At 43.8% G+C, this 15565-nt stretch overlaps 2 non-coding genes across 2 annotated transcripts; one reads left to right on the top strand and one right to left on the bottom strand.

Annotated features, from left to right (window-relative positions):
• The first annotated feature begins 113 nt into the window (after nt 1–113).
• Nucleotides 114–185, top strand: trnad-guc (transfer RNA aspartic acid (anticodon GUC)). Its single transcript has one exon. It is a non-coding gene; the product is annotated as a tRNA-Asp (tRNA).
• Nucleotides 186–519: 334 nt separating this feature from the next.
• On the bottom strand, nt 520–601 carry trnas-aga (transfer RNA serine (anticodon AGA)). The gene has a single exon. It is a non-coding gene; the product is annotated as a tRNA-Ser (tRNA).
• Between the last annotated feature and the right edge of the window lie 14964 nt (nt 602–15565).

Here is a 15565-nt window from a genome sequence, read left to right as displayed (position 1 = left end):
GCAGGCAGGGGAGGCAGCGATGCTGCCCTCGCCTTGCCCTGAGACATTCAGAATCGGAAAAGGGCGTGGCGAAAGATGCGGGGGCGGAGAAGGTGGGAGGTGCCAAGCCCGGCTCCTCGTTAGTATAGTGGTGAGTATCCCCGCCTGTCACGCGGGAGACCGGGGTTCGATTCCCCGACGGGGAGGTTCCTTGTGTGGTTTTGCTGCCCCCGCCTAGGGTGGGAAGGCTGCACAAAGGACTTGGGAACAGAATGAAAGAAAGAGGTGTGTGAACTGATGTCACCCCAGCAAGAGCAAGGAATTATACCAGGGTTCCGACGCGCCTCTGCGTGTTCGTATGGACATCTTTCTGTCCTTATATACAGATCTCTATATGTTGATCTATATTTTTTTAAGTCACAGACAGACAGACAGACAGAGAGAGAGAGAGAGAGAGATTGCAAAAGGGTCTGTGACAGAAGCACAGCTCAAGAAGGGGGGCCTGCAAGGCAGAGAGGGGTCGGTGCTGCTCTTCAGCATCGTAGTCGGCAGGATTCGAACCTGCGCAGAGAGACCCCAATGGATTTCTAGTCCATTGCCTTAACCACTTGGCCACGACAGTAGATAGTAGGGTTTTTTGGGCGCGGCCTATTTTGTTATGACGTATGCCCTAAGCCTATTAATATTCCTACGTCATAATTGGGGGGCGTGATTTTAGGTAGATTTATTTCCTTAATTATTCCTACGTCATATCCGTCAGAAAGTGTACACCCATAAAACCCTGAACAACAAGGCCGCCCATAAAGACCCCCACCCCTCTGAAGGCAACGCCCCGAAACTCTCCTCTCTATTTAAGAACCCGCGCTGCTTTTAGGCAATACCTCTTTAATTCTCAGCATCTGAAACATCGCGCTTCTTCAACATGTCCAGCGACATCAACATGAAACCCCGCAAGAAACAATCCCGGGCAAGGGTTCCTGTACTCACCAATTTGAAGATTGAACGCTCCTGGGTGTTGTTCTGGGGGGGTCGACGGGGTTACCGCTTTAAAAGGGATCCCAGCTATGTTGGAGTGGAGCTTTATGCTTTGGGAGAGAAGGAGGGTACGTTGGAACCTTTTGAGACGGTGATTGAATACTCTTATGAGGACTGGTTGAAGGTGATGGCATGGAGAGACCAGGGGCTTGTGGATAAGACTCTAGAAGGTTTGCAAGAGGTTCCAAGAGAAGGCGAAACGGAGTCTCCGACTCAGAGTTTTGAAAGGTGTGAATGGGAAAGCTTGCAGAACTACGGTACAGTGGTGAAGAGTCTATCTCTAACTACTGATCGTAAGGTTTTGTTTAGCAGTACCCTGATTACAAACCCTATTGAAGGGGTTGTGGAGGATCCAGAAAAACAGGTTACTGAAATTATGTTTGACGCCGTGGACTGGCCGTTCTTGAAAGAGGTCATAAACTGTATAAATGATGGTTTTGACATCTTGACCAAATGTTCACAACTGGATTCTGTTAGAAGGAGAATATGCTGGATTATGGATTATATATCCCCCTTGAATGACGACGACGATGATAAAACAGACGACCTGTGGGGGGTTGGAGGGGGGTCTGACGGCTCAGGGTCTACTCTCTTCTAAGAGGGTGGTGTGTCGTGACGTAGTGAAGAGATAGGATAAAAGGCGCAACAATTCATTCATGGTTTAAAATTAAAGAGAATGTCTTACCCCAAAGCTGCGGACGTCGACAGGCTCTACAGGCCTCTTCAAACCCGGGATCAACCCTGGTTCTATTCCCCAGATTTTGTATACACTCCGGAACCCTCTGACTGCGGTTACCCTCCAAGACCTCAGACCCCGGTCCCTCAGGACGAAACAACATGCGGGGCGATGGATGTCCAAATGAGTCTCGTGGATCCCCAGCCTCTGGAGCTCATGGAGGGCCTCGATTTTGCCGAACTGTCTACCGTCTGTGCGTCTCAGGAGGGGGTCAGTCCAATGGATGTAGAAACACCCCACAAACCACCAGGCGACCCAATGAGCATCGGACTGTCTCGGGGGCGTGATGAAGATGCAGGATTTATGCCCGGGGTATGTGGCCAAGTAAGCAGAGTGGTTAAAAGCACCCTGGTGTATATTCTGAGTGCTCTCATCGACCGAGCTCTGAAAGAAGTCTGTCGGGGGTGTGAAGTGAATCACCCCAGTCAGTTGAGACACAGTTGTTTGTTTGAACCAGACCGTTACTATTTCCTGTTCTATTTCAACGTGTTTTACAGAAGACTGAACAAACCGTGGCTGAAACCGGCACTAATCAAGGCTCTGTCTTACTCCCACATACATGTCACTGCGGGACAAGTCCAGAAAATCATAGATGAGATTTTGCTGGAGCTGAAAAAGGAGCCGTTTATAATAGAGAAACTTGGGCAGCTGCTCAATGACCTGGATGAGCCAAGTAGAAAAACCGCTGGCAAGCTAAAAGCTTATTTCTTCCGTAAAGAAGTTAAAGCTGGGGGCAGCGACGAAGAATTCGACATCTACGCCACTGATTCAGACTCTGACCTGAACTAAGGGACTTTGAACATGGGGAATGTTCTGGACTGCTGCTGCAACTGGTTCTGTCATCAACACTCTGCAGCTAACCTGAGAGTGCTATTACACCATGTGCTTGACAGAAAAGTAGCCAATGCGAGCCTTTTCTCTACAGATTTAACCATCGATGAGGATCAACTTTCAAACCTGGAAAAGTTAATGGTTGCTGTAACAAAGACCGGGGGGTACGAACACTGGGATGAAGCGCTCAAGGGGGCCAAGAATGATATTAGGCCATTTCATCAACATCTGTATGACCTTTTACTGAGCATGTTTAATACCCCTCTGTTTACTTTTAAAATAGTCATATTGTTGTTTTATTTACATATGTAACTGAGGTGTGTGCCTACAAGATAAAGAAACAGGTATTTGTTGATATAGATCAAGTAACCAATCATCTGATTTCTTTTTGTCTGGACCATAGAAAAAATTGTTGTGTATGTTATACTTTTCTCAAATGTCTAAAAAGGGGTATCTGCTCTCCTGAAGTTGAATAAAAAACCTTGTATAAAAACTTTGGCGCATAGTGTGGGTCTGTGTGTTTATTTGGCAGAATGACTCGGCAAGCTCCCCAAATGCATGAACTATACTACAACCCAGCCAAGATTGGGGGTTTGGCGGGTAAGAAGGGTTTTCAAAGAGGACTCGCTGATGCCGGTGTGAAGGTTAATGATGTGGTTGTTTCAGAATGGTTACGGGAACAAGACGCCTATACCTTACATAAACCTCTCAGGATTAACTTTAAAAGAAACCGCGTATATGCAACTGACATAGACTCACAATGGCAAATGGATCTAGTCGATATGTCAAATTTATCAAAACATAACAATGGTCACAAATTTATGTTGATGTGTATCGATGTGTTATCAAAATATGCCTGGGCTCGCATTCTACATAATAAAACAGGTCGGGCGGTGACAAGGGCCTTTGAGGATATATTGTCCCAGGGACGATGTCCTAAAAAACTGCAGACTGATAAAGGAAAAGAGTTTCTCAACAGAGAATTTCAGAATCTACTGAAGAGACACAAAATACATCATTTCACCACCGGTAATGAGCTTAAGGCATCGGTGGTGGAGAGGTTTAACCGCACCATAAAGACCAAAATGTGGAGATATTTTACAGCGCTCAACACGTTCAAGTATTTTGATAAAGTTCAGGATTTTATCGATGCTTACAACCAAGGGTATCACGCCAGGTATTAAAATGAAGCCTATAGATGTTGATCAAAGTAATTCTTTTAAGGTCTATAAAAAATTATACGGCCCATTTATTAAGAAGGGGAAAACTACTTATAAGTTCAACATCGGCGATGTGGTTCGCGTTTCAAAGCTAAGGAGTACTTTTGCCAAAGGTTATGAACAAACATTTTCTGATGAATATTTTACAGTTACCGAACAGGTGGCTAGAGACCCCCCCGTGTACCGGTTAAAAGACTATGACGGGGAGGCTATAGAAGGAACGTTTTACGAAGCCGAGTTACAAAAAATTATTGTGGGTAAAGACATTGTATACAGAGTTGAAAAGATATTAGCTGAGAAAACCCAGAACCGGAAAAAATATGTGTTGGTGAAATGGCTTGGATGGCCTGAAAAGTTCAATAGTTGGGTCCCGTAACAACAGGTTTGTGATATTCAAGCCTTATAACTACATGCCCGCGGGTGTGGTGGGGGCATTACTTTCGATACTCAAGATGGAATCAGGAGGCTTCTACGTGACTCTACCCAGTAACGCCTCTCTCGATATATACCCTAAAAATGAAATATCCAGTTACACGGTACAATTTGGAAAATCTATAGATCTAAGGGGTTCGTGGGAAGTGGGGTTGGCGGAAATACAGTATCCTTACACTTGGGCTGTTTTACAAGATAAGGATGCCACCTTCGCCATTTTTGATGATGTTAAAAAGAGTCAATGGACATTCACGATACAAGGAGGTTATTATGACAATGTGGATACAATATTAGATGAGATGCATAAACAGTTCTCAGAAGGCACCCCCAACATCAAGCTATATTACAACCCTATTAAAAACAGAGTGTACAAGGTGTCAAAACCTTGTATTAGCATTCAAACCAACGGACAACTGGGGCGTATATTAGGGTTCTATTCTGACACAGAGAGCAGGTTCTCAGAAGTGGTGGCACCCTTCCAGGCTGACATCAGGGGCGGCTTTTACACTCTTTATGTGTATACAGATATCATAACACACCAGAGGGTCGGGGATAGCTATGTCCCCCTTTTGAGAAATGTACTTATTAAAGGTAAAAGCAATGACATGGTCACAATTACTTATGACAAGCCACACTACGTACCAGTCTCAAAGACCCACTTTGACAACATCATGATCGAAGTAAAATCGGATCAGAATATCAACGTACCCTTCCGCTTCGGTAAAGTTATTGTCAAACTACATTTTCGACCCCTGAAACAGTGTGTACATTATTAAAATGGCTACCTCGAGGGGTTATGTAGATCCTAGCGCCTATGTGGATTATTACAAGATGCAAGCCGGGAACGGCTTGCCCGGTTTTGTAGGAGCCCCCACAATGTATGGAGCCGGTCTAGGAGGACTCTTTCGTGGTCTCTTTAGAATGGCCGTACCCCTGCTTAAGAGAGGCTTTGCTATAGCCAGACCCCACTTGAAATCAGCGGCTAAAAATATTGTTAGTGACGTGTTCACCAATGTTATGAACCGGGCAGCTAGCCATGAGCAGCAGGAGGGTTCGGGTCTCATGGTAATGGCGAGGAGGGGGGGTAAAAGAAGAAACAGTATGTGTCCACCAGGGCGACGAAGATCCGTGGCTAACAAAAAACGAAGAATCTCTCATTCTCCAACATATCGTGGAAACACTCGGAGAAGGAAGCAGCACAAGAAAAAACCTGCAAAAAGAAAGTCTCAAAGAAAGACAAATAGAGCCTCAGGATACATCTTTTAAAAATGTCTTTTGTCCACAGTCTATCGGAAGAATGCGTCAAATCAGAACTGGATCTGTTTACAGTTCCATACACTCAAACGAGTATAGATAAGAGCATATATGTAGAGATACCCCCTCTTTCCGCAATTTCAGATACGGCCCCTCTGGAGTTTTTTATAGCTGGCAATGGCGAGGATTATATTGATTTGAATAACACATTTATTTTAATGAACTGTAAAGTGACTGATGAGGATGGCGATGCAATCGAGAAGACGGCCAACGCTGGGGTCATCAATTACCCGGTGGCCACCATGTTTTCACAGGTGGATGTGACCCTGGGAGATCGGCTCATTAGTCAAAGCAGCAATACTTACCCCTATAGGGCCATGATGGAGTGTATCCTTAATTATAGTGAGGAGACCCTAAGCAAACAGTTCAGCCCCGGCCTTTTCTTCAAAGACACCCCGGAAGCTATGGACGACCAGGATCCAGAGGGACTCAATAAGGGTTTGCAAAAAAGAACGGCCTTTTCAACAGAAGGGAGGACCTTTGAGCTAATGGGACATATCCATGCAGACATATTTTTCCAAGAAAAACTCATGCTCAACGGGGTAGACATTAAAATTAAAATGATCCGTAGTAAAAGTGCTTTTTGTCTGATGACCCCTGATACTGAAAAATATAAACTGACCATATTATCGGCCTCGCTGTTTGTGAAAAAAGTATCCGTCTCCCCGGCGGTTAAACTAGGACATGCGCAGGCTTTAATGACGGCAAACGCCAAGTACCCGATCGAAAGAGTCTATATGAAAGTCCACAGTATCCCCGCAGGGACACGGGTGATGAACCAGGAAAATCTGTTTCTAGGACAGCTCCCAAAACAGGTTATTATAGGTCTCGTGGATAATGATGCATTTACCGGGGTTTACAACAAGAACCCCTTTAACTTTAAACATTATAACGCGGAATTTATAGCACTGTACGTCGATGGTGTGCAGGTTCCATCCAGACCTTTTCAACCTGACTTTGAAAACGGCAACGCGGTTCGTGAATATTACAGTCTAGTACTGGCTACGGGTCGCCATCTCAAGGATCAACCTCTGCTGATCGATCGCCGGGAATACTGCAGCGGTTACACCCTGTACGGTTTCAACCTGACCCCTGACGAAGAGTGTGGACAACATTTTTCACTGATGAAGACGGGCAATATGCGTTTGGAGATGCGTTTCAAGCAGCCTCTACCACGCACTGTAAATATGGTCGTGTATGCTGTGTTTGACAACATTATTGAGGTGAATCAGAGGAGAAACGTTCTGTATGATTATTATTAAAATGAACACCAGAGAGCTCAACCACATCATGAATGCCCTGGCCGGCTCACGGAAAGTGTTTCAAGGAGTCTACGCCTGCGACCAGCTGCCTAAATTTAAGATCAAGAATTTACCTGCAATGTACATAATCAACACACACCCTAAAAATATACCCGGAGAACATTGGCTGGCTATTTATCTAAGGGAGGACCGCCGTGGGGAATTTTTTGATTCCTATGGAAACCCCCCGGATTTCAGACCTTTCCCTCGGAAGATCAATAACTTTCTGCTCAACAACTGTCAAGAAACCATTTACAGCGGTCGTCAAGTACAAAGTCTTCAGACCTTCACTTGTGGTCAACACTGTGTGTTTTTCTTATATCATAGATCTAAAGGAAGGTCATACCCCGATATTATGTCCTTGTACAGTGAGGATTTAGGCCAAAATGATAAAAAAGTGGCAGAGTTTGTCAGGACACTGTGGACCCCCCCTTATAACACAATTACTTACGACCCTAGCCAGCCATGTATACAGATGGGGTGTTCTTGTGAGGATTTTAAAAGATGTCATGCGTGTTAAAGTGAAAAAATAATGAAAACAGCCTTTGAATCATTAGTTTTGTTTTTATTCAACACAAATCTTATACAAAGCAGGGTTATGTTATAAATAAATGTACAACATTTGAAAATAAAAATAAAAAATAAAAAAAATTGTTTGTCGGTTCCTTATTTACAGGGGAGACAAATAAAAACATGAGATTAATAAGCTTCCCAACGATGGATAGATCCTGAGGATGGTTGCTCAGCACGGTCAGAGTAATGAGATATCGGCGTCAGATCAGTCGCCACCTCTTTACACAGACGGATTTTTTGTCGCGTTTCCTGGTTAGGGACTGTTGATTGGGGCATGTTCAGACAGGCCATCGCCTGTAGGAAAGCATTCCAGCCTACAGGTCGGCGACTATCGGGTACCTTATTAGTGCTAGTGACACTCTTCAACAAATCAAACATGTGTGAACCTTTGATCAGTTGTCCTTTAAAAACAAATTCACCCTGTTCATTCCAAGTCGTTACCCGCGGTTTCTGAACCATTTTGTGCAGAATATATTCTGCATGTCTTTTGCTTCTGGCCGGCATGTTTCTCAAAACATCCATTACAACATCTCCCTCTGAACTCTCAACAGGTTCGGGCACCGCAACATCTTTATCAACCGTACCCCCCGCATCAGCCCCAGAACCATTTTCTTGAGAGGCCATGGTTAAAGTTAAAATGTTTTGATCTTTTTCACCCTGTCTAACCAGACGGAGGTAGCGCTGTAACGTGTTGCTATACATCTGGGCTTTGGAATACTGATTTAAATCGGCCCTGGCCAGTATAGCTTTCATTTCAGAGTCCAGGTTGTTTTCGGCCATTTGTCTAATGGGCTCTGGCCCGACAACATTTTTTCTCAGTTTCTCAAGCTGCTCCTGAGGGATCAAAAACATTTTCTGAGCATATTCCATTATTAACCCACTCTGGAAGCTAGAAGACTGGTTAGGAAAGGCACGGCTATGCTCAACAGCGGTCCTATAAAACCTCCGGTTTGATTAATCTTCTTTCTTTTTCTTTTAATAGAATACTTCTTATTAGCGATGATCTTGATAACCGCTTTTTGTTTTTTGAGTTTAGAATGTTGAGAAGGGGTTAGGGGTATATTACCGCGTAAGATGTTAAAAGCTATTTCACACAGGGTCTCGATCAAATCCGAGGGGGCCCCTGCCAGCACAGCTTTCCTATGGCGCGGGCTCCCCTCAAATAACATTTGCAAAAGCGGCAGATTTCTTTTAATCCGAACAGACATTCTTATTTATTTCCTTTTCTTTAGCACATACACTGCCGGCCAATCGGGCGGGCACAAACCTGTTCTGAGGCGAAAGTCTTCTGGGGTTTGTGCTTTTAAGTCCACAATCAAGTACCCGTAGGGTTTTTTGGTGGCATCCTCAAATGCCTCCAAAAAGAACTTGGTCTGGTTAGGGTACATTTGACGAGCCAAGACGGTGACCTGTAGTTTATCTCTGGGGTTTTTAAAAAGAATTATATAATTGGCATTTAAATTAATAGTGCGGCTTTTTTTACCTTGAAAAAATAGATTTTGAACTAAATAAATAATACTTAAATTCCTATGATGAGTGTACTTTGTGAAAGCTTTTTCCACTTCACTGTTGTCACCGGCCTGCTCCATCAGGTCATCAAGGATCACTAGATTAGTTTGTCCGGGCGGGAACAGGTCATCGTCACACAACGAGGCGGGGAGACCTTGCACAAATTTCAGATTATTTTTTTTTGATGCCAAATCATCGTAGAGAGGTTGCCAGCAAGAGTAACACCACACTATGTTGTCAAGAGCTTGGGACACGGTTGCGTCCACATCTTCTATGATGTTCTTTATAAGATAGCTCTTACCCGAATTGGAGGGACCGGCTATAATACAGGAGAAAGGGTGTTGAAGTCGGTTATCAAAACCACTGCTAATATCCATAAGGCAGAGTGGTATAATCAGTCTTCAACACTCTTTTATTGTACACCACCCTGAACCGTTTGTTTAGTGATCTATTTTCCAATGTGTACCCCTTTTTATTGCGATAGATCTGATTTCCGGCTGTAATAATCTCGCGAGGAGGCGCGTCTTTCTTGGTTACAAAACTTTGTACCAGGGTCGTCAGAGACTTGATGTTAATGAGCTTGTTGTTACAATGGTTCAGAGTGAAACCCTTAACTTTCATACAGGTCTTACCCGCAGCCGTTCTGTATGCGTAAGTCTTAGGACCCCCTGAAACAAACTCCACTATGTGGTCCTGAGGATCTAGCTCGCTCGTTAACTCCCCAAGGTAGTCCCCGAGGGGAGGGACCCAATCCCCTGGCCTGGTGACAAAGATTACAGAGTCAGTATCATGATAGAGCGTGCGTTCCTGCAGCTGATCCATTAAGTTGTACAGTTCAAGCCGGGCGTAAGCCGTGGTAAAAACCGCTATGAAAACATTAACGTTTCCCTGTTTGGTGGGGAAATCTTTAGGGGCCCTCCACTGGACCTGTGCCACATGGTCATTTAAGAATTGAAAGTGTGATACTGCATGTTGTTTGGAAAACATAAATTCTATAAACTGTTCAGGGGTTTTAATCAAGGTTGTGTTTAGACGGTTATTTCTTTCCCCAAACTTACCCCACAGACTGTTTAAAATCAGTTTGGACATTTGTCTCTTGGCGGGGTTTACAGTTATGTTCCCCGGCTCTAGACGGATCCCTTCCTTTTCAAAATATTGCTGAACGTACCGCTCTTTGGCCACGGAGTCAACACACCATGAGGGATAGCCCGATGCCTCCTGTTTCCCTTTCAGATGGGTCATAATGTACTCAGCAAAAAGAGTATCAGATTTTTCAGAAAAATGCCAAACCTCATACACCTTACCGACTCTGTAACCTTTCTCCACCGCCTTGTCAAGCTCAATGCTACACCAGACACCCGTCAGCGCTCTCTCGTCATCACTGTGCAGACAAGAGGTATTTTGATTTTCAGTTTCCACACACGTTCTACACAGAGGGAACATCAATTTTCCCGAACACCTGTAAGGCAACACGGGTAAGAACAGCTCGCGAGGAGGGTACATGGTGACTTTGATCAAACCAAAGTACTGTCCGATTTCGAGAAAGTCACGATAAACAATGGTTGGATGCCCCACCGGGTACATTTTGGTCTTGTTGACATAAGGGTACAGACTGGTGAAATCATAGTAATCTACTCTCTCACCCTCCTTTATCTCATAATGTAAACAGAGGGCATTGGTACGACCCCCAAATAACGCATCCCTGGGCTCTAGACGTTCAGGAAAGTCCAAGGTTTCCATAAACCGTTGTACCCCCACATCCTGTTGCTTCAGGGTCATCCACATGTGTTCCCAAATCACCAGCACATTCAAACCATAGGTGTTTTTTAAAGTTTCAATTCGTTCCTGGAAATCATAGTACATATCACCGCAGAGTTTTTGTGTTACGGGGTTAAAGGTGTTTGGGTCGAAGCACTGAGGACAGCCATGGTAAATACAACCAGCAAACTCATAAGCGGTACGCCGCCCGGACACGTCGCTAAAACCGTCTATGTAGTAAGGCCCCATTTTGACTTCCCCTTGATTTAAAGCATGTCTGATGAAGATGTTATCCCGGGCACTCAGATATTCCAGCCACTGTATGGAGACAGTCGAAAAGTTCTTTTGTCTAGCACGATAGTTGTCAGAAGTGGTGACCGCTATAGTGTTTTTCTGCAAGAAATTGGATCGATACATTTTCATACAGAGAGAGACGCTATGGTCACACTTTGCAAAGGGTCGAGACCCGATGTGTTGATAACCTCGGCGCGGAAACGCAAACAGGCTTCTTTAAGGATCACCACATCATTTTTACAATAAGCGGCCATCTCTTCTCGGAAATCAAAAACACCTCCCTTAACCGTATTGTACCATTTAAAGAATTCCTCCCTCTCATGAGACATCATAGTATCAACCCCATAATAAGAGGCGGGCGGGTAGGACCCTCGATAATTTTGAGTGTCCTTAGTATTAAAAAAATGGCAGAACCAACCTTTCTTCTGAGCCTCAAAACCCAGAGCTTTAGGCAAAGCGCTCAATTTCATGGGGAGGAAATTTAACGAGTCTATGTAACGTTGGTTGAAAGCTTCGTCGGTGAAACACATGATCTTGCTACCCTGAGCTATTATTTTTGGGGTCACCCCATTTTCCACCAGATACTTCATCAAAATGTAAGAATCATAACCCTTAGCATTGTGGGCAATAAATGTGTAATTGAGGTATTTTGGACCGCGATACCGCGTAAAGAAATCCCTGACACAACTCTCACTGCTAGCTGACCACTCACAATCCAACATGTCAATACAGTGTATATAATTAGCAACATGGACCCCGTTTTCTTGCCGGCATTCAAAATCAAAAAAGACATACCGGTTGTGCGGCGGCTCCTTTTTAACCGGCTGAATAAAGCACTGGTGTTCAGACCCCGGGGTTAAATCAGCATTACAGATCCTACATCTCGGCTCCAGACATTTGTGTGGTTTAACCTCATGAAAACGGTACTGGAGGCAACACTGCGGGCAATATTTAGTTTGATCACAATAACTCCGTTTTTTAACCCCCTCAGCAGCGGCCCTCTGTACCTTATGTTCGGAAAAACAGAACGCGGAGAGACAAATCCTTAAGCAATCTTTACATCGGATGGTAGGGGCCAAACCCTTACGACATTGCGGATTGAAACAGACGTTACAGTAACCGTCACAGCGGTGCTTAAGCTTATCATTGAAGGCCTTATAACACCAATGACAAACATACGAACAACCCAAAAAAGCCGTCAAACTCTTTATTCCAAAGTAATGACTATCACTTAGGAAGAGAAACAGTGTCTGTGTATGGGTTTCAGGATGTGTCTGAAATTTCACAAATACTTCCTTTACCTCACAACGGTACCACACAACAATTTTTAAAGACAACAACTCCTCAAACATGGTAATGTCTGAAAAGGCAACCATCTGTTGAGAGTTTAAGCCGGCCCTCTGATGAAGCATTAAAGCCTCTTGCATAGCTTGGGGTTCAGGCATGTCGGGGGTGAGTAGTTTTATTAAACTGTAAGCAAACAGAGCTTATTGTCCCCATTGGAACTCACCACTAATTGCCTGAGCTTGTTCCTAATTATGTCGTTCTTCAAGCATTTCGACAGTCTTCTAAGTGCCCCACCCTCAGGGTTACGAACCACATTCATTACCAGAGACAGACTTTCATCCGCTAAGATGGATGCGTTACTTTGCAATAACGCTTCGATTTTAGCCAGAAATTCATCAACATCTAAATTATCTCCACTCATCATTACAGATAGGTTGCTAAACAAATCATCCCCTCTGAGTTCTAACTGTACAACATCTCGAGGTCTGACCCTTTCAGCAACCTGTTCAAGCATGTTTTGCAAGGCCTCGTGTATGTTGACAAATATTTCTGCATAATTGTCACAATTTAAAAGTTCTGCAAAATTAAAACGCTGAATCATTTCAAAATTGTTATAGGCCGGTCTATCTATAATCACGGGATCACTGGTACTCTTGGCCACATCATCATTTTGAACAAAGCCTTCAACCCCTACATTCTCACAGAGCATGTCCTCCACAACCTTATCAGTCTCAGAACCCTCCACATTCCGAACACCCCCACTGCTGACATCTACAAAACCCCCTTTTTGAGGAGGCTCATTTAAAGCCTGTAAAAGTCCTTCAAAGATATCCAACCGGTTAATGTCAAGACCCTCCTCTATAGTGACGGCTGCTTCTGCCGCCGTACTGTGTTCTAATTGTCTCAAATCATTTATAATAGGGGCAGAATTTGGTCGGGGTAGCGTCTCCAAAGCCTCCACCATTTCAAACAAATCGGGGTGAACTAGGGGTTGAACCTCTATAAGCTCTACCGTTGGGAGGTGGTTATTTAGATCATTGACCATCTGTAACAGGTCGGGGTTCACCGGTAAGTCTGTTAATTCACATTCTATCGGGGGTGATTGGGGGTTATTTAAATCATTTATCATTTGTAATAGTTCCTGGTTCATTGGGACATCGGGAAGGTCTTTTTGGGGCCCTAACTTGATCATAATCCTATAGTTTGTGAGTTCTTTTACCAAGTCCGGACATTTTTTTATTTATTTCTTATTTTTCCAACAACCCACAATAGTAAGGCGTTTTGTATCTATTAAAACATTAAATACGGTACAATTCGTTAGTAAGGGTATTAATAAGGGTGTTTTGGCTCTCTATCACAAGGTTTTGCCCCACTAACACAAGTCTTTGATTTAGTAACAAAGTACGTAGCAACTCATGCCGACCTTCAGGAAGTAGCTCCGGGGGATGGTGTCCTGGCTCAGCTTCAAAGGATGGTCGCTCCGGTAAATCTCGGTCGAAGGAGGCAGGGAGCGAGCGTATACTCACGGACGGAGACCAAGAAGGCCTTTGCGGTGACACCCTGGCCAATCGCGGTGTACTGTTCAGCGTTTCTGTAGCCAAGAAACGGGGATGGGGGGACGATGTTGAAACCAGTCCGTCGTTGGGTGGTGTGTCAACCCTGACTGACGGCGACCCCTGAGGTTGTTGGTTGCCTGTATTTGTTCCGACCGACAATGCTTCGGGCTGAATCTGGGTTGTTGAATTACCCCCAGAAGGCTGTGGCCTGAGTAGATGTTGGGGGGTCTCCAAGACCACCGTGGGGGATCCTCTCGGTGATCTCTCCGGGGAAGATGTTTGAACCCACTTAGACGGGGTAATTGTCCTCAATAGCTCATCCACAGAATGACTATCCCAAGAGTCTTGGGAAGAATAAAAATATACATTACATTTACATCTTTAAACGGCGACAGAAATCAAACTTAAAACAACATATCCAGGACCTTCAAAACCTTTAGCTTTTTTAGACCTTTGAAAATAGGCTTAGACATTCACTACAACGCCTTATTATTTACAGACAATATATTTATTAGGACTTGATAATAAATGTAAAACAGAGAAGCCTCTGTAAATAAACGGTTTCTTAAATGTTTCTTTAAAAACTGTAATATTGTTAATAAAACTTTTTATACACACACACACCACATTTCATTTTTAAACGAACCTTCCAAGTGTAAACGCTTCCTGATCCCGGGACTTCCTGTTTCACAAACGTTTTCACGATCTGTTTAAATATTAAATACAATGAACGCCTTCAAGCCTTTTCCTACAGCCACTTTAAAACAGAAGTATAATTGCGGAAGATAAGCCAAACAACTTACTAAAACCTTTCGGACAGCTTTACTTCCTAACCAGACGGTAGGACAATCGGTCATTTCTAAACACATGCCCCAGAAACAAGCCTAGACCTGTCCGGACTTCTAAAGATCTTTCCCAGAACCCCCCGCCCTACAGGAAATGGGCACCCATCGCTTAAATATTAGCCCTCAACGGGCAAACAAAGCCCTTTTAAAAACATTAAAGTTTGAACGATCTTACTTACCTCCAAAGAATAATCGTTTCTTATGTTTTTCAGCTGGTTTAGCTTTTTGCACTTCTGTGGAGGTAAGAGACATGTTTAACCTTTAACCACCCCGCTTTATAAAAAGCTTTAACCTCTTACAAGCGGCAGATATATACTCACCGCTATCAGATACAGGGGCTGACGGCCTTTCAGATTCTTGAAAGGTTACGGTTCTCGAAGGTAAAACGAAACAAGACCTCGATGTGAAAGGCCTTTCGTTGTCTCGAACCACGTTTCTTAATACTGTTAGAAAGGATAATTTTTTAAAATTAACAAAACGGGCCTCAAACATCTTACAGAAACGTTATACAAACAAACAGGGGTTTAGTTCTTACCCTGTCGGCAGACAGCCTGTCTAGGGACAACCACTTCTCTTGGTTGATCCTCGGAGACATTAATCACAGGCCTTTCGATAGTTTCTGTGTAATTAAAGAGACCGGCATTAATATATATTAAAACGTTTTCATAACTCTAATGAGCCGCTTCAAAACCACACACACACCCATACATAAGAACCCATGAGCGCAAACACAAAAATCTTACCGTCGTTGTTCCAGATGATATCCTCAGCGTTGGGAATTAACTCCTGTTGACTGGCTGAAAAATAATTTTACAGAACTTAAAACAGATGTTATAACCTTATTTACAATACATGCCCACAACACGCTCTGAGTCAATGAAAATAATCTGAAGAC

The sequence above is a fragment of the Amia ocellicauda genome, unplaced genomic scaffold (assembly GCF_036373705.1).
Source record: "Amia ocellicauda isolate fAmiCal2 unplaced genomic scaffold, fAmiCal2.hap1 HAP1_SCAFFOLD_189, whole genome shotgun sequence".
Classification (NCBI taxonomy): domain Eukaryota; kingdom Metazoa; phylum Chordata; class Actinopteri; order Amiiformes; family Amiidae; genus Amia; species Amia ocellicauda.
Note: the sequence above shows the minus strand (reverse complement) of the source record. Positions and strands in the feature narration are given on the sequence as shown.